Genomic DNA, 20,792 nt, shown 5'->3' with positions numbered 1-20,792 from the left:
AGGAATGACAGACAATAATCAAAGATTAATAAAGCATATACAGGTTGAGTATCCCTTATCCAAAATGCTTGGGACCAGAAGTATTTTGGATATCAGATTTTTCCATAGTTTGGAATAATTGCATACTATAATGAGATATCATGGCGATGGGACAGAAGTCTAAGCACAGAATGCATTTATGTTTCATATACACCTTATACACACAGCCTGAAGGTAATTTTAGCCAATATTTTTAATAACTTTGTACATTAAACAAAGTGTGTGTACATTCACACAATTCATTTATGTTTCAAATACACCTTATACACACTGCCTGAAGGTCATTTAATACAATAATTGTAATAACTTTGTGTATTAAACAAAGTTTGTGTACATTGAGCAATCAGAAAACAAAGGTTTCACTTTCTCACTCTCACTCAAAAAAATCTGTATTTCAGAATATTCCATATTTCGGAATATTTGGATATGGGATACTCAACCTGTATCAAGAAATTAATTTTTTCTTAATTATAATATCTAACACATTCTGTGTATAAGCTGTAACACATGGATTTCCAATTAAATCCTTTTTAGTAAGAAAAAATGAGTCATGTACACTGCACCTTATACACCCTTATGGTAGCTGAATTAGAATTTTGTATAAGGTTTAATAATAATTATATTCAAACCGCTGAAAGATTTGCTAGGTCCAGATAACAGAGAGAGATAGAGATAGGAACTCATTGTGGGCAGTACGGATGGTGTAATGGTTAGCATTGCTGCCTCACAGCCCTGAGGTCATGGGTTCAATTCCCACCAGGGCCCTAACTGTGTGGAGTTTGTATATTCTCCACGTACTTGCGTGGGTTTCCTCCGGGTACTCCGGTTTCCTCCCACAATCCAAAAATATACAGGTAGGTTAACTGACTCCCAACAAAATTAACCCTAATGTGAATGTGTGTGCGTGTACATGTGGTAGAGAATATAGATTGTAAGCTCCACTGGGGCAGGGACTGATGTGAATGGCCAAATATTCTCTGTAAAGCGCTGCAGAATATGTGTGCGCTATATAAATAACTGGTAATAAATAAATAATTGTAAGAAGTGAACAGCTACTCAGTATTAGCCTGTATCATACTCCAATTATACCATATGATGACTTCTGCACTCCTAATTGGTTGTAGCCTACACATGTGTCCTCATAAACTGTTGCTCAAGTTGCACCAAATAGCCACTCTTGGTGGACTTGATCCAGGGCAAATCGGCTGAGCCAAACATCTTTCTTGATAATAAAAACTGGGAGCAGCAAAACTACACTGCTAGCTCGTATTCATCAATTTGATGTGCGCCATTTGAGCATCTGTGTGTGACTGAGTCTGAATCTGTGTAAGAAGTGCTATGAGACAGCGACCACGTTTATCTCACAAGTTCCTTTGTAACTCTGTATTTCTTTAAAACAAATTCCTGTGCGTTTAAATTTGCAGCCCGGTGTCTCTAGTACACTGTGAGTGATATTTGCTGCAACTGTGATGCAAACAAGACTCAAAATAAAAAAATAAATACGGCATGCTACTCCTCTCAGTGCATCTCAGTCATGCCAACATATTGAGCTGTATGGTGTGTAGACGTTAGGTGTATGAGCACACATCTGTATACCAGCAAAGAGGCAAACAGGTAATCCACATAACCTACCAAAATATAAATTATGTTAGATGTGTCATTTTTATACTGACCACTATCCTCATCTGTGAAGAGGTAGGTAGGTGGTGTGTTCATTCAAACTCTGTTATAGAAGAAGGTGTTCCATCGGATGGTAGGTCAACATTGATTAGGTCGAAAGTCAATAGGTCGACCATTATTAGTCAACATTGACATGGTCAACACAGGAAAAGGTTGGCACATTAAAATGGTTGATGTGGGATAGGTCAACACATGAAAAGGTCGACATGGCATTCTTAAAAATAATTATATTTTTTACTTTTTCAGACTTTAATACGATTGGGAATAGTAACATGTGCAGCGCACATTGGTAGCGGAGCGAGGTACCTTTCGCGAGCCATGCAAGGGGTTGCGGTGCACTAATTGCGGTTCCTGGTCTTGTTACGCAAAACATTACACTAAAAAAGTATAAAAATGTCATGCTGATCTTTTTGTGTGTCAACCTGTCCTGTGTCAACCTTTTCCATGTTACAACCATGTCAATGTCAACCAATAGTGGTCAACCTATTGACTGTCGACCTAAGTCAGGTCGACCAATTGATCCATAACCGTTCCATCTTTCCTCTCTTCCGTGTTAAGAAAGCAGAATACATTTGATCTTGTTTATACACAAATAAAGGGCTCAAAATCCATAAGTCAATTAATATATCCTGCACTTACCATACCACCGGATTTGCAGAATTATGTTTGCAGTCCTGTAGGGGTGCATACAAAAATCCATGAATTTGAGGGGAGAGGTTCACTGACATTGCCAGTGATTCAACACTGTTACAACAGCAACTTACCCCTATTCACATTTGGGGGCGAGTTAATTGAATCTACCGCAATACTTGCAACCCTTTTTAAGAATTTTTTTATATGCTGATGGGCAATTATTATTATGTAAGTGGCAGCATTTTAATAAAAGCTTGTTATTTAGGAAAGGGCACAGAGGGCCTAATTCAGATTTGTATGTAAACACAATGGTTTACAGTGGCAAGAATCTTCTATCTACATGCATTTGGAAAATCTCGGTTTATTTGGAGGAAGTGAAGAAATTATTCTGTGTATTGATTTGTCTGCTAATACAGTAATAGATTGTCCGTGTCTGTCACAAAGTGATGGTGAAAGATATGTGCATGGGTACTACATGGTGGTTTATTCATTCACAATATCTGTCTGTCAAATGAATATGTGCTATATATATATTTATTTATTTATTTATTTAACAGAGTCTTAAATAGCACAGCAAATTCTGCTGCGCTTTACAATTGGAAACAACAGAGATAAAACAAAACTGTAATAAACAGACAGTCATAGAAGTAGGAAGGCCCTGCTCGCAAGTTTACTATCTATAGGGAAATACTTTAGGCATTGATACACAAGGGTAGGTGTTACTCATTGCATAATGGTCCACCAGATTGCAAAGGTTGTTGGTGGGTTGTATGGTCACACAGCAATGTTAGCCTGGGGTCAGGAGGATGGGAAACTGAAAAAAGAGAAAATATGTGAGGATATGTGTGGACTGTACAGTGGGGATGCAATCAATAAGACAGTTTATGAAGGTTATGTTGGTGGTTCCAGAATTTGATAAACTTGCCTGAAGAGGTGACTTTTCAGGATACGCTTGAAGGCTTGGAGACTAGAGAAGAATCTTATTTTGCATGGGAGGTCATTCCACAGAGTGGGTGCAGCCTGAAGAAAGTCCTGCAATCATGAATGGGAGCAAATAATGAGTGTGGATGAGAGACGTAGATCTTGTGAAGAGCGAAGAGGTTGAGTTGAGAGATATTTTGTGAAAAACGTAGAGCTGTACGTTGATGTAGTTTGGTTAATGGCCTTGTGTGTGAGTAAAAGTATTTTATACTGAATGCGGTAGAATACAGGTAACCAATGGAGGGATTGACAGAGTGGCCCCGCAGTCGATGAATGTCTAACGAAGATTAGCCTCGCAACTGCATTCAGAATGGATTGTAGTGGCGAGAGTCTCTTTTCGATAAGAGGCCAGTAAGAAGACTACTGCAATAATCAATGCAGGAGATAATAATAGCATGGATTAGAGTTTTTGCAGTTCCTTGTATAAGGTATGGTCATATTTTGGATATATTTTTTAGAAACATGTAAGGTGATTTTGAGACAAATTGAATGTGAGGAACAAAGGACACATAGGCAGTGAGCTTGTGGGGGGTAGGGTTGATTGTTAAGTTCTCAACAAAGATAGCTATATCAGGTGGGTAACTACTAATGGTAGGTGGAATAATTAATTCTATTTTGAAAAATATTATGTTTGAGGTGGCGAGATGACATCCAAGATGAAACTGCAGAAAGGCAATCAGTGACACAGACCAATACAGAAGGTGGTAAATCTGGAGAGGATAGGTAGATTTGGGTATCATCCACGTACAGATGATACTGAGATCTAAAAGAATGAATTAATTTGCCAAGAGATGTGGTATAGATTTAGAAAAACAAAGGACCTAAGACTGAGCCTGGAGGTACTCCAACTGATAGACGTAGTGAAGAGAAGGTTGCTTGAGAGAAGTGGACACTGAACTAGTGATAAGATAGGTAGGATGAGAACCAAGAAAGGGCTGTCTCCTGAAGACCTAGGGATTGTAGTGTTTGTATGAGAGTGGTTAACAGTGTCAAAAGCAGAAGAGAGATCTAGAAGAATAAGACATGAGAAATGGCCTTTAGACTTAACAGTGACCAGATCATTCACTACTTTAATCAGTGCTGTCTCTGTGGAGTATTGGGAATGAAAGCCTGACTGAAGTGGGTCCAACAAGTTGTGTGAGTAAAGAAAGTGTGTGAGGCGAGTGTAGGCATGTCTATCAAGTATCTTGGAGGGCATGGAAGCTGAGAGATGGGATGGTAGTTAATAGAGAGTTAGGGTGTATTTTATTTTTTTTCAGAATGGGAGTAATCAGTGCATGCTTGAAAAGCAAAGGAAAAATACAAATAGAGATTACAAATTTTAGTTAAGGTTGGGATGAGCACAGGAGATACAGCTTTTCTTATTTGTGAGTTTATAGGATCAAGAGGATAGGTAGTAGAGTAGGATGAGGAGAATAGTGTTGATACCACATCTTCATTTGTGGGATCAAAATATGAGAAGGTGCCAGAGGGTTCAAGGAGGGAATTGAGCAGGTCACTGATAGAGGAAGAGCATAACATTTCATCTTGGAACTTATCAATCTTGTCCATGAAGTAGGAAGCAACATCTTGCACACTGGGAGAGAACTGTATTATATATATATATATATATATATATATAGAGAGAGAGAGAGAGAGAGAGAGAGAGCGGAACATTATAAAGGAATAAGGAATTGAGACTGGACAATGCATAAGGACAACCTATATCATAAGTATCTATCACCCTCCTTTATTTGGCTCACGAGAATACAAATTTTTGTACTACAGATGTAGCCACCTTTATCTTGACTGGCTGAGGCGTTTGTCCCGATCGAGCATACGCAGCGTACCGGGGCATAGGGAGGCGCACCTAGTCACAGAGAGGCGTACCTAATTGTTATGATCCAGACACTCAGGTCAGGGGAGATCTTATACTGTGAGACCTGAGTACCAGGATGTAATGCTGGAAAGGGGAAACGGAATGGGAATAGCCCCTGGCGCCCTACCTCCGTTGTCTTACCCGTGCTGTCAGTTCACTCTTGCGAGACTATGGTTTCTTGGGCCCATGGCAGCCGCGTTTGAAGGGCGGATTACGTCTGCCCAACTCCGATGCCCCCTCAGGTCTTAAGGAGAGACAAAGAGTGAACCGAGGCAGGGTAATAACAAGGGGGCCTCTAACTAATAAACAAGGCCAGGGGCTACTGGCTAACCTGAAACTAAAAGTATGCGCGGCTTACCGCCAGGGAAAAGAACAACCAAAATAATCCACTTGTCCACTCTCCTACACGGCACCGCCGAGTACCGGAGAGGACTATGGAAGCGGAAACCTCCGCAAATGCTCCAATGCAAGAAAATAATACTAAAGCGGCCTAGGCCGTAACACGCGGCAGGGCCGCCACTCACGAAACCAAGTGGGAACCTAAATCGACTGCCACAGGTAAATGAGGACCAGGAGAACTCCTTGGGACCAGATGACAAACTCCAAGATTCAGGGACTCAGAGAACTGGAGAGACAGGACACAGCAGACCAGGAACAGACGTTCACCAAACATGAGCAGCATGCAGGAAGCTATCACCGGCGTCTGTGTGAGGCACTGAGGAGGCATTTAACAGGGAACCCTTCAATAAGAGCACAGAGCCTAATTACAAAAAAATGTTGTGCAGCTGCCTTGCTGCACGACCAGAGAACATGTGTGAACACTAATTAATCAATCCCTGTAACGGGGAACGCGGTCTGCCTGTGGCGTCCCCGTTGCTAAGGTCCCAGTGCTCGGCGCGGCGCGCCCAGCATCCTAGCGTTGCTAGGGACCCGGCGGCTCAGCACGCACGGCGTCCCTAGTTGCTAGGCACCGGGCGGGCAAGGAGGAGGGTGTAGCGGCTGCGGTCGTCGCTCGGAGATGGACCGAGCGACGCCACGGACCGCGGCGCCTAACACTAATCGCATGGAGGCAGACAGAGCGTTTGGCATTACCTTTACGTGTAATACCTGCGATCATCCACCAGATGTCGCTTTTTACAATCACCACTGCGCATGCGTGTGGTCTCCCGTAAAATACAATACTGAAATATATAATAAGGACTACTTTACTAAGCGTCTCATTACGCTGCATACAGTAAATACTCATTATGCTGCATTATTTTATACAGTATATATGGTACAGACGCAAATAGAACAGCATGCAGTATATGATCCATCTACAGTACTTTATGAATATGTGATCGTCCAAGTCCCGCAGACAAAACAACATAAAACCAGTAGTGTACACTGTCGCAAATGGACGTGTTAGAAGTTCACTATTGCCCGTAGCCATTACAGCATAATCAAACCAATGGATTTATTAATCTGTCTGCGGCGAAGTGGTGAAGTGTTCCGCTTTCTATACTCAGAGTCCCAAGTTCGATTCCTAAAGTACGAATGCATGTTACTTTTTTCCAGACACTTTATTATTATTTTTATTCACATAAACCAGGGCAAAGCTGCAGGAGCGGTTCTACTGTTAAGGTTCTATACACCGTACAGTACACATACAATTCTGTAGCAGGGCAGACTCAATAGAAACGGCTACCACCTATGACTCCTTGCCCCACGGAGGCCCTAGGCTACGGAGCAAGTAACAGTCCAGATTTTGCAGGCTATGATGTAATGCTGTAGGAGAGTCACAATCCCCTAGCTAAAATACACAGGGGCGATAGGAATAAGCGAGGTCTATGCATATTACGGTACACCGGACTCAGTCGCATAGCACACTGGCAAAATGGCCGCCGCCCCTGAACCCCCACCACATGGCAGGCAGCGCTCGGATATGGAGTGAGAGATGGCATAAGTTTTGCAGGCTACGGGGCAATGCTGAAGGAGCGTCACAATCCCCTAGCCAAAATTCACAGGGGCGATAAAGATAAGCGAGGTCTATGCACATTACATTACATCGGGCTCGATCGCATAGCAAACTGACAAAACACAAGTTTTACATAAAGCAGGGCAAAGCTGCAGGAGAGTTTCTACTGTCAAGGTTCTATGCACCATACGGTATACATACAATTCTATAGCAGGCCAGACTCAATTGAAATGGCTACCGCCTGTGACTCCTAGCTCCATGGAGGCACTCGGCTATGGAGCAAGTAACAGTACAGATTTTGCAGGCTATGGGGCAATGCTGAAGGAGTGTCAGAATTCCCTAGCTAAAATACACAGGGGCGATAGGGATAAGCGAGGTCTATGCACATAATGATACACCGGACCCCATCGCATCACAAAGTGAAAAAAAATGTCCGAGGCACATGAACCCCTGCCTTGTGGCAGCACTCCGCTATGGAGCGAGCAATAGCATAGGTTTTGCAGGCTAAGGGTAATGCTGAAGGAGCATCAGAATCCCCTGGCTAAAATACACAGGGGTGATAGGGATAAGCGAGGTCTATGCACTTAACGATACACCGCAAAGTTCCCCATGGTTTTGATTATGCCTTTTCTTTGAACACGGTATTTTCCACTGCCTCGCCCTACCCCCATCCCACTTTCCCCTTCCCCCCTGGGAGCCTGCAAAGTACATGCAGTAGACAGGGAGGGAGTTCCGATCAGGTTACAAGACATGTGCAACAGTATACTACTGTATGTAGGAGAATCCCCCACCCACTCTGATTTATGTGAAACCTGTGTGCACCCTTCCATTGAATGTATAACAAAGAAAAAATAATAATAAAGTAAATGTAACGGGAACATATAAAAAAAAAAAAAAAAGTTGTCACTTTGCGTCTCCAAAACTGGGACTCTCAGCGTGGGAGGTGGGAGCCTTCATCGCTAGGTTGGTATGTAAGGGGAGACAATTAGCTACCGGAGGGTACCAACCCCAAGTTTCTGTGACCCCCACAAGGCTCATGGCAAGCGTTGGAACCCATGGTGGGTCTGAATTAATGGGCCCATTATAGTCTATGGGAAAATGGGTCTACTTTGTGTACTGATATCTCTGGTTCTGGGTGTCCCAGAGACTCAGGACTGGTACCAAACAAAAGAGGAGACTCTTGGCTTTCAGGGCAGACCAACCACTAGTTTATGTGATACTGGAAAGGGAAACGGGAAACAACCGTGTATCGGGTCCCCTCCAGTTGTCCGCCTAGCTTGCACAGGATGCAGGGTTTCTGGCTAGATAGGAAATACTGTACAGAAATGCTAAGCATGGTATTTGACATCCAGGAACATAGGGAGGAGTTTTTATCTCTCTCCATTATAATTAGAAAAATTACACTTGCCACTCTACGTTACAAGCTGTTCGTGCTAATTAGTACACTAGTAGAACATACTGTACAGAGATACTAAGTACAGTGATTTGGCATCCATGTACTTAGGGAGGAGCTTTAATCTCTCTCCATTGTAATCTTTCTAAGTATAATGGAGAGAGATAAAAGCTCCTCCCTAAGTTCGTGGATGCCAAATCACTGTACTTAGTATCTCTGTACAGTATGTTCTACTAGTGTACTAATTAGCACGAACAGCTTGTAACATACAGTGGCAAGTTTAATCTTTCTATGTATAATGGAGAGATAAAAGCTCCTCCCTAAGCTCCTAGATGGCAAATCACCGTCCTTAGTATCTCTGTACGGTATGTTCTACTAGTGTACTAATTAGCACGAACAGCTTTTAACTGGATGCCAAATCAACGTACTTAGTATCTCTGTACAGTATGTTCTATTAGGGTACTAATTAGCACGAACAGCTTGTAACGTACAGTGGCAAGTTTAATCTTTCTATGTATAATGGAGAGAGATAAAAGCTCCTCAGTAAGTTCCTGGATGCCAAATCACCGTACTTAGTATCTCTGTACAGTATGTTCTATTAGGGTACTAATTAGCTGTTCGTGCTAATTAGTACCCTAATAGAGAATACCATACAGAGATACTAAGGACGGTGATTTGGCAACCAGGAACTTAGGGAGGAGTTTTTATCTCTCTATATTATACATAGAAAGATTAAACTTGCCACTGTACGTTACAAGCTGTTTGTGCTAATTAGTACACTAGTAGAACATACTGTACAGAGATACTAAGTAGAGTGATTTGGCATCCAGGAAGTTAGGGAGGAGCTTTTATCTCTCTCCATTGCAATATTTCAAAGTATAATGGAGAGAGATAAAAGCTCCTCCCTAAGTTCCTAGATGCCAAATCTTTGTCCGCATTATCTATGTACAGTATGTATTACTAGTGTACTAATTAGCACGAGCAGCTTGTAACATACAGTGGCAAGTTTAATCATTCTTTGTATAATGGAGAGAGATAAAAGCTCCAGTAAGTTCCTGGATGCCAAATCACCGTACTTAGTATCTCTGTACAGTTTGTTCTATAAGGGTACTAATTAGCTGTTCAAGCTAATTAGTACCCTAATCGAAAATACTATACAGAGATACTAAGGACGGTGATTTGGCAACCAGGAACTTATGGAGGAGCTTTTATCTCTCTACATTATACATAGAAAGAGCAAAACTGCCACTGTACGTTACAAGCTGCTCGTGCTAATTAGTACACTAGTAGAACATACTGTACAGAGATACTACGGACAGTGATTTGGCATCTAGGAATTTAGGGAGGAGCTTTTATCTCTCTCCATTATACTTAGAAAGATTACAATGGAGAGAGATAAAAGCTCCTCCATAAGTTCCTGTATGCCAAATCACTGTACTTAGTATCTCTACAGTATGTTCTACTAGTGTACTAGTTAGCACAAACAGCCTGTAACGTACAGTGGCAAGTTTAATCTTTCTATGTATAACATAGAGAACTAAAAGCTCCTCCCTAAGATCATGGTTGCCAAATATCCATCCTTAGTATCTCTGTACAGTATTTTCTATTAGGGTACTAATAAGCACGAACAGCTAATTAGTACCCTTATAGAACAAACTGTACAGAGATACTAAGTACGGTGATTTGGCATCCAGGAACTTACTGAGGAGCTTTTATCTCTGTCCATTATACATAGAAAGATTAAACTTGCCATTGTATGTTACAAGCTGCTCGTGCTAATTAGTACACTAGTAAAACATACTGTACAGAGATAATACGGACAGTGATTTGAAATCTAGGAACTTAGGGAGGAGCTTTTATCTCTCTCCATTATACTTAGAAAGATTACAATGGAGAGAGATAAAAGCTCCTACCTAAGTTACTGGTTGCCAAATCACTGTCCGTAGTATCTCTGTACAGTATGTTCTACTAGTGTACTAATTAGCACGAACAGCTTGTAACGTACAGTGGCAAGTTCAATCTTTCTATGTATAACATAGAGAGATAAAAGCTCCTCCCTAAGTTCATGGTTGCCAAATCACCGTCCTTAGTATCTTTGTATAGTATTTTCTATTAGGGTACTAATTAGCACGAACAGCTAATTAGTACCCTAATAGAACATACTGTACAGAGATAATAAGTATGGTGATTTGGCATCCAGAAACTTACTGAGGAGCTTTTATCTCTCTCCATTATACATAGAAAGATTAAACTTGCCACTGTACGTTACAAGCTGTTCGTGCTAATTAGTACACTAGTAGAACATACTGTACAGAGATACTACGGACAGTGATTTGGCATCCACGAACTTAGGGAGGAGCTTTTATCTGTCTCCATTGTAATCTTTCTAAGTATAATGGAGACAGATAAAAGCTCCTCCCTAAGTTCCTGAATGCCAAATCACTGTTTGTTGTATCTCTATACAGTATGTTCTACTAGTGTACTAATTAGCACGAACAGCTTGTAATGTACAGTAGCAAGTTTAATCTTTCTATGTATAAAATAGAGAGATAAAAGCTCCTCTCTAAGTTCATGGTTGCCAAATAACCATCCTTAGTATCTTTGTATAGTATTTTCTATTAGGATACTAATTAGCACGAACAGCTAATTAGTACCCTAATAGAACATACTGTACAGAGATACTACGGACAGTGATTTGGCATCCAGGAACTTAGGGAGGAGCTTTTATCTGTCTCCATTGTAATCTTTCTAATTATAATGGATAGAGATAAAAGCTCCTCCCTAAGTTCCTGAATGCCAAATCACTGTTCGTTGTATCTCTGTACAGTATGTTCTACTAGTGTACTAATTAGCACGAACAGCTTGTAACGTACAGTGGCAAGTTTAATCTTTCTATGTATAATATAAAGAGATAAAAGCTCCTCCCTAAGTTCCTGGTTGTCAAATCTCCGTCCTTAGTATCTCTGTATAGTATCTTCTATTAGGGTACTAATTAGCACGAACAGCTAAATAGTACCCTAATAGAACATACTGTACGGAGATAGTAAGGACGGTGATTTGGCATCTAGGAACTTAGGGAGGAGCTTTTATCTCTCCATTATACATAGAAAGATTAAACTTGCCACTGTACGTTACAAGCTGTTCATGCTAATTAGTACACTAGAAGAACATACTGGGGACTCGGACTCATACAGTACTTGCATTTCAAAAGCATGGTATTTTCCACCGCCTCCCGCTAGCCCATCGCCCTTCCACCCTGGGAGCCTGCACAGGTCATGCAGTAGACAGTGAGGGAGTTATTCACATAAACCAGGGCAAAGCTGCAGGAGCGGTTGTACTGTTAAGGTTCTATGCACCATACGGTACACATACAATTCTGTAGCAAGGCAGACTCAATTGAAATGGCTACCGCCTGTGACTCCTTGCCCCATGGAGACCCTCGGCTATGAAGCAAGTAACAGCACAGATTTTGTAGGTCACGGGGTAATGCTGAAGGAGCGTCAGAATCCCCTAGCTAAAATACACAGGGGTGATAGGGATAAGCGAGGTCTATGCACTTAACAATACATCGCAAAGTTCCCCATGGTTTTGATTATGCCTTTTCTTTGAACACGGTATTTTCCATTGCCTCGCCCTACCCCATCCCACTTTCCCCTTCACCCCTGGGAGCCTGCAAAGTACATGCAGTAGACAGGGAGGGAGTTCCTATCAGGTTACAGGACATGTGCAACAGTATACTACTGTATGTAGGAAAATCCCCCGCCCACTCTGATTTATGTGAAACCTTTGTGCACCCCTCCATTGAATGTATAACAAAGAAAAAAAATAATAATAAAGTGAATGTTACAGGAACACATTAAAAAAAAGGTAGGCACTTCCTTCCCATTGGTGTTGGTTTATGCCTTAAGGGGCTCGGACGCTAATACTTGTATTTCAAAAGCACGGTATTTTCCACCGCCTCTCCCTACCCCCATCGCCTTTCCCCCCTGGGAGCCTGCACAGGTCATGCAGTGGACAGGGAGGGAGTTCAGGTCAGGTACAATACACAAATGCCGACGATCTACAGTACTGTGTTGCTCAGTTAGTTGCGTCGGAATACACTAATTTATACTCATTACCGCTGTGTATTTGTATATAGCGGAATGAATCGCTGCTGCAGATTTATTTTGATTTATGTGAAACCTGTGTGCACCCTTTCATTGAATGTATAACAAAGAAAAAAAATAATAAAGTGAATGTCACGGGAACATATAAAAAAAAAAAGGTTGGCACTTTGGGACTCAAAACTGGGACTCTCAGCATAGAAGGTGGGAGCCTTCATCGCTAGGTTGGCTTGGAAGGGGAGACAATTAGTTACCGGAGGGTACCAACCCCAAGTTTCTGTGACCCCCACAAGGCTCATGGCAAGCGCGGAACCCATGGTGGGTCTGAATTAACGGGCCCATTATAGTCTATGGGAAAATGGGTCCACTTTGCGTACTGATATCTCTGGTTCTGGGTGTCCCAGAGACTCAGGACTGGTACCAAACAAAAGAGGAGACTCTTAGCTTTCGGGGAAGACCACCACTAGTTTATGTGACACTGGAAAGGGAAACGGGAAGCAACCGTGTATCGGGTTCCCTCCAGTTGTCCGCCTAGCTTGCACAGGATGCAGGGTTTCTGGCTAGATAGGAAATACTGTACAGAAATGCTAAGCATGGTAATTTGACATCCAGGAACATAGGGAGGAGTTTTTATTTCTCTCCATAATACTTAGAAAAATTACACTTGCCACTGTACGTTACAAGCTGTTCGTGCTAATTAGTACACTAGTAGAACAGACTGTACAGAGATACTAAGTACAGTGATTTGGCATCCACGAATTTAGGGAGGAGCTTTAATCTCTCTCCATTGTAATCTTTCTAAGTATAATGGAGAGAGAAAAAAGCTCCTCCCTAAATTCCTGGGTGCCAAATTACCGTCCTTAGTATCTCTGTACTCTATGTTCTACTAGTGTACTAATTAGCATGAACAGCTTGTAATGTACAGATAAAAGCTCCTCCTTAAGTTCATGGTTGCCAAATCACTGTCCTTAGTATCTTTGTATAGTTTTTTTCTATGAGGGTACTAATTAGCACGAACAGCTAATTAGTACCCTAATAGAACATACTGTACAGAGATAATAAGAATGGTGATTTGGCTTTTATCTCTACAAGCTGTTTGTGCTAATTAGTACACTAGTAGAACATACTGTACAGAGATACAACGAACAGTGATTTGGCATTCAGGAACTTACTGAGGAGCTTTTATCTCTCTCCATTATACATAGAAAGATTAAACTTGCCACTGTGTGTTACAAGCTGTTCGTGCTAATTAGTACACAAGTAGAACAGACTGTACAGAGATACTACGGACAGTGATTTGGCATCCAGGAACTTAGGGAGGAGCTTTTATCTGTCTCCATTGTAATCTTTCTAAGTATAATGGAGAGGGATAAAAGCTCCTCCCTAAGTTCCTGAATGCCAAATCACTGTTCGTTGTATCTCTGTACAGTATGTTCTACTAGTGTACTAATTAGCACAAACAGCTTGTAACGTACAGTGGCAAGTTTAATCTTTCTATGTATAATGGAGAGAGATAAAAGCTCCTCAGTAAGTTCCTGAATGCCAAATCACCATACTTAGTATCTCTGTACAGAATGTTCTATTAGGGTACTAATTAGCTGTTCGTTCTAATTAGTACCCTAATAGAAAATACTATACAACGATTCTAAGGACGTGATTTGGCAACCAGGAACTTATGGAGGAGCTTTTATCTCTCTACATTATACATAGAAAGATCAAACCTGCCACTGTACGTTACAAGCTGCTCGTGCTAATTAGTACACTAGTAGAACATACTGTACAGAGATACTATGGACAGTGATTTGGCATCCAGGAACTTAGGGAGGAGCTTTTATCTCTCTCCATTATACTTAAAAAAAATTACAATGGAGAGAGGAAAAAATCTCCTCCCTAACTTCCTGGATGCCAAATCACTGTACTTAGTATCTCTGTACAGTATGTTCTACAAGTGTACTAATTAGCACGAACAGCTTGTAACGTACAGTGGCAAGTTTAATCTTTCTATGTATAATATAGAGAGATAAAAGCTCCTCTCTAAGTTCCTGGTTGTCAAATCTCCATCCTTAGTATCTCTGTATAGTATTTTCTATTAGGGTACTAATTAGCACGAACAGCTAAATAGTACCCTAATAGAACATACTGTACAGAGATACTAAGTACGGTGACTTGGCATCCAGGAACTTACTGAGGAGCTTTTATCTCTCTTCATTATACATAGAAAGATTAAACTTGCCGCTGTACGTTACAAGCTGTTCGTGCTAATTAGTACCCTAATAGAACATACTGTACAGAGATAGTAAGTACGGTGATTTGGCATCCAGTTAAAAGCTGTTCGTGCTAATTAGTACACTAGTAGAACATACTGTACAGAGATACTAAGGACGGTGATTTGGCATCTAGGAACTTAGGGAGGAGCTTTAATCTCTCCATTATACATAGAAAGATTAAACTTGCCACTGTACGTTACAAGCTGTCCGTGCTAATTAGTACACTAGAAGAACATACTGGGGACTCGGACTCATACAGTACTTGCATTTCAAAAGTATGGTATTTTCCACCGCCTCCCGCTAGCCCATCGCCCTTCCCCCCTGGGAGCCTGCACAGGTCATGCAGTAGACAGTGAGGAAGTTATTCACATAAACCATGGCAAAGCTGCAGGAGCGGTTGTACTGTTAAGGTTCTGTGCACCATACGGTACACATACAATTCTGTAGCAGGGCAGACTCAATTGAAATGGCTACCGCCTGTGACTCCTTGCCCCATGGAGACCCTCGGCTATGGAGCAAGTAACAGCACAGATTTTGTAGGTCACGGGGCAATGCTGAAGGAGCGTCAGAATCCCCTAGCTAAAATACACAGGGTCGATAGGGATAAGCAAGGTCTATGCACTTAATGATACCCCAGACCCCATCACATCACAAAGTGACAAAATGTCCAAGGCACATGAACATCCACCTTGTGTCAGCACTCAGCTATGGAGCGAGGTTTTGCAGGCTTCGGGGCAGTGCTGAAGGAGCGTCGGAATCCCCTAGCTAAAATACTCAGGGGTGATAGGGTTAAGTGAGGTCTATGCACATAATGCTACAAGGAGGGGGTTCATGTGCCTCGGACATTTTGTCACTTTGTGATGCGATGGGGTCTGGTGTATCGTTATGTGCATAGACCTCGCTTATCCCTATCGACCCTGTGTATTTTAGCTAGGGGATTCTGACGCTCCTTCAGCATTGGCCGGTTCTTTGAACACGGTATTTTCCACTGCCTCGCCCTACCCCCATTCCACTTTCCCCTTCCCCCCTGGGAGCCTGCACAGTTCATACAGTAGACAGTTAGGGAGTTCCGATCAGGTTACAAGACAAGATTTATGTGAAACCTGTGTGCACCCTTCCATTGAATGTATAACAAAGAAAAAAAATTATAATAAAGTGAATGTCACGGGAACTCAGAAGCTCATACTGTACATGTATTTCAAAAGCACGGTGTTTATGCATTGTACATACTTCCTTTTACACAATTAGTTGCGTCTCCATACACAATCTTGCGTCTGCATACACAAGTGTTTTAACATGTTCATTTGTGTCTGTATAAACAATTTATTTATATTGAGAACTCTCACCATCTGACCATTGGTCACCATCTATTAACATTACAGTCGTCACTGACCATTTGCCAGCGCTGTAGATCAATCCGCCGCTATACGATCGAAAGTACTGGATTAGTGGAGCATTAGTCACCCAGTAGTGGAGATATGTAATGCATGCTGAGTATCTAGAATCGCCTCAACGCGCCTGCCTGTGATAAAACTCAGCAAGCTAAGCTATCGCCTTAGCGTGACTAAACGTCCGTCTAGGCGGAGAATCGGTCAAGATAAAGGTGGCTACATCTGTATATTTCTTGTGATTTCCAGTCTTGATAACACTACAAAGTATTTTTCATTGCTGCCTTCATTGTCCAGCGCAGGTGTATTCTAATCTTTTTTTGCTGTATATCTTGCACGCTGATAGTGACTGGTGGGTTGGTTGAGGAAGGGTTGAGAAGTGATTTAAATGTATTAAAAAGTTCTTTGGGGTTAGAAGCTTCAGCAGAGATGAGAGTTTGGAAATATATTTGTTTGGCAGTGTCCAGAGCATTACGATAGGAGTGGTAGATAGTCTTATATGCGAGGAAGTCTGTTGGCGTATGAGATTTTATGTTCTACTTTACGTGAGAGGTTTTGTAGGTGTCTTGTTAATTTAGAGTGTCACGGTTGACATCTAGGCCTACGTGGAGTGTGAAGGGTAGCTGGAGCCACTTCATCAACAGTTATTTCAAGAGCCTGGTTCAGGTGTGATACAGCCATCTAGGAAAAGTGGATGCAAAAATTAGTGAGAGCAGTTGTTGCAGAGAGGAGGAAATGTCTTCAAAATTAATAGCATTAATATTTCTACGGGTTTGAGAAGGACTGGAGGACTGCAGTGACACTGAGTTTGAAGTAATGAAGGAGAGCATGCAGGTGATAAGGTTGTGATCTCAAAGAGGGAAAGAAGTGTTAATGAATTCAGAAACTAAGCATAGTCTAGTGAATACAATATCAAGGCAGTGGCCCTCCTGATGAATAGCGGAGTCAGTCCATTTGGAGAGGCAGAGAAAGCAGATTCAGACTATCAATAGCTATATTGAAATCACCCTTAATGATGGAGGAGATGTCAGAGAATAGGAAGTGAGGGAGAATGATCTTCCATAAATTGGTTGGGTTGCCCAAGTGGGCAATAGATAGCTGCAACACGCAGCGAGAAAGGAATGTAAATCCTGATAGAATGTACATCAAATGCTGTGAATGTGAGTGATAAAACCTGTTGTAGAACTGTGTATGTGAAAGATTGGGATAGTAATATTCCAATCCTACCTCCTTCACTGTTACCAGGCCTGGAGGTGTGTGTGAAGTGGACTACAGAAGATATTAAGACAGGCGAGTGAACTAAGAAAATGGGAAAGAAAGAAATGTATCACTGAATAAAAATAACAATCACTTGGCATTATTGAATGAAATTAATAATCATTCAGCAATGACAGGTACGCATTATTTGCTAGTCATTTCTATTTTGAGGAAAACACTATCGGTGGCTTCTGTATCATACACCCTGATGCCATAGACCTTGGGGAAATAAAATTCTGCAGAAAGGGATGTGCCGTCCCTTCACTGGAGGTGATAAATACGGTCCAGTATATCAACAGGGAGGACAATAAAATGGTTCACGTGTTCCACCTGATAAGTGTTGTGTCCCATTACAGAGGAAATCTGATACCAGAGTGAGTTCAATGTTTTCACATTAGTGAATCATAGGTTAACATGTTATTTAGGCTGAATACCTTAAAGTAAAGACCACCTGTGAAGTCACTGAAATATATTGTGTTGCCCATTAAAGACCATAAAGTAAGCACAGTCTATAAACTGTAGGGAAACATTCAAAACACATTAAACTGCTTGCTAATAAGCTAAACTGTTATTGATACACTTCCATTTGAAAACAAGTACTGGTTTTCAAGCATATACAGTACATTTTTAAAGATCTCTCCCACAGTATATAATCCATTAAAATCACGCAGCAACATCAAGGACCCAGAAAGAAATATATACAAAGTCTTTCTGCTCAAGGCAAACTTGATAATACATTTCTAAACAACAGCAAGAACTATAAAATACACAGTCCAGCATTTTGTGCACTACTGAAGCATAGCAAAATCAGAAAGCACTTCTAAAGAACAGTATCCACATAATAACGTGTAATGTTGTATGCAGAAATTACTAGCACCAAGTTATGTTACTGCAGTTGTTGTTAAAACTATGTTCAAAGTCAGGGCCTAATGCATGGACAGATGCAGTAGTACAGTAGCTGCGTCTTTATACACAGTTACTGTGCTTAATTATGCTAATGAAGCGGGAGGCGTCTCATGTAAATAGACACCTCCTGGCTGCTTCTGTGATCTGCTGCTGTGTCCGAGGATGCAGCATCAGATCACTCTGCAGGACTACCTATCGTCTGAGTAACCTTCAGTTACTCAGAATGACCGCCGCAAATTTTCTGCCCGTACCAGGAAGTCTACATCAGCAGAGCAGACCCTCGCCTCAGCACTTCAACAAAATAGAGGCAACATGCCTCCATTTTGTGAAACAGAGCCCATTGCGCCCCTGCCCCCAAATGGTTGCAGATAATTGCATTAATAATAATGTTTATTTATATAGCGCTTTTCCCCAAAAGCACTCAAAGCAATTTACATATGCAGGTAATAAAGTACTGTATATTACACAGATGGTTACGGCGGGTGAAAACAACCAAAATATACAAAGCACAAGATAAAAATGATGATGTACAAAGTACAAAATACCTCATCAGTTACGTGAAGTATAAAGCCCACGTGTGAAAATACGAAAATAAGCATCCATCCTGTTTGCGCTACTTATGTTACAGTGGGCAGAATAGGGAATGTGAGAATACCTGTGGAGAGTGTCATAGTTGGGGGGGGGGGGGGTGATGGGCGGGCATCGGGTGGTTGTGACAGCTGCAAGCTCTAACAGGTGTCTTATCTCTGTCCTACCTTTTCTCCCTTTTTCTGTCTCGCTTTCATCTCTGTCCCACTCCTACCCTCATCTCTATCATCTCTGTCCTCTTACTTCAAAAAGGGGGCACTGTAAGTGGACGGTTGACGACTCCACACACTGACAAGCCTGGGGAAAGCCCTGTGCATCATACAGCCCTGACTGGGTGGACAAGGGAGGCTGTGGTTGTATCTAGCAGGCAGCCAGTGTAAGTTTTATATAGTAAATACAATGTAGACACGAAGCTCAAATATGTTGAAACCAGATCAAACATGGCCAAACCTGTTCACATTGCTTTAATATATTAGTTTAGCTTGAGTTTAAGGATTTCAGTTTCAAGTGAATTTCTGGAGAATTATGAAGTTAGGGACTTATCCAGGTTTGTTAGCAAACCAAAAAAGTTAGCTATTGGACAAATCCATGTTGCACTGCAGTTGGGGCAGATATAACATGTGCAGAGAGAGTTAGATTTGGGTGGGGTGTTTTTAAAGTGTATAAATTAAGCAGCACAGAAACAAAATAATCCACCCAAATCTAGGGGGTATATTCAATTAAACTCGGATCCATTCCGACATGTATTTGTCGGAATGGATCCGACAACCCCTATTCAATCCCATCTAAAATTCGACTTTTTCAAGTCAAATTTAGATGGGACCCAGAGGAGGAGAGGAGGGGCGAGCCGCGGGGTTACAGCCGGCGGGCATACAGGGAGATCAGCACGCAGCAGTATGTCACTCTGCCGCTGGAGCGTGCTGGAGCCAGGTGGAAGCTGCCGTGAGGTCGGGCTGGTGATTGACACCCAGCTGCAGCGCAACTGTAGCACTGGTCTCCCTGTATGCCTGCTGGGTGTCCCCCGTCTCCCTGTGGCTCTCCCCCCTCGCCTCCTCTGGTTCCGCATCTCAGTCCGACATCATTTTGATGTTGTACTGAGATGGTCGAAAAGGGGGCCAAAACCTGTCGGATTTGGCCCCGTTTTCGACATCAACACGTGGATCGGCAGCTATTCCGCCGATCCACGTGCTTTTCGACAAGCCGAATTTATCGACTTGTCGAAAAATTTAGCAAAATATTGAATAGGTCGAATCAGGATTCGAACTTAAAAAGTCGAAAACTGCCGTCTTTTCGACAGATGGCAGGTTTCGACTTCAATTGAATATACCCCCAAATCTCTGAACATGTTACATCTGCCCCACCTGCAGTGCAACGTGGATTTGTCAAATAGCTAACTTTTTTGGCTTGCTAACAAACCTAAATAACCTCCTTAATAGCAGATTTGATGAACTGGTTCAAGAGCCATTTATAAAAAAAATGTGACCATCTCTAGTCAAATTGGAGGACACCAACTGTAATATATTCTCGACACAGTTTTTCTGTTAGGCATTGAGGTGAATACCTTAATGCAGTCAGCATCATCAAGGTGTCTATATTTATATATATTTTCTCAGTCTACTAAATCTATTAGATAAAGTCTATGATATGAAAAATACTTTTGGATTCTGATTGTGGTTTCTTAAACTCTTCTTAACACCGAAATTTAGTCACATCTTTGTGCCGCTTGTTATCTGTGTTTCCTT

General features: G+C 41.7%; 1 protein-coding gene across 1 annotated transcript in view; it reads right to left on the bottom strand.

Moving 5' to 3' along the window:
* UST (uronyl 2-sulfotransferase) overlaps positions 1–20,792 on the bottom strand; it is a 641,538-nt gene that overhangs the window by 273,914 nt on the left and 346,832 nt on the right. The gene's annotated exons all lie outside the window — the stretch shown is intronic.

Source organism: Pseudophryne corroboree, chromosome 4 (assembly GCF_028390025.1).
Source record: "Pseudophryne corroboree isolate aPseCor3 chromosome 4, aPseCor3.hap2, whole genome shotgun sequence".
NCBI lineage: Eukaryota > Metazoa > Chordata > Amphibia > Anura > Myobatrachidae > Pseudophryne > Pseudophryne corroboree.
This window is presented reverse-complemented; position numbering and strand designations above follow the sequence as displayed.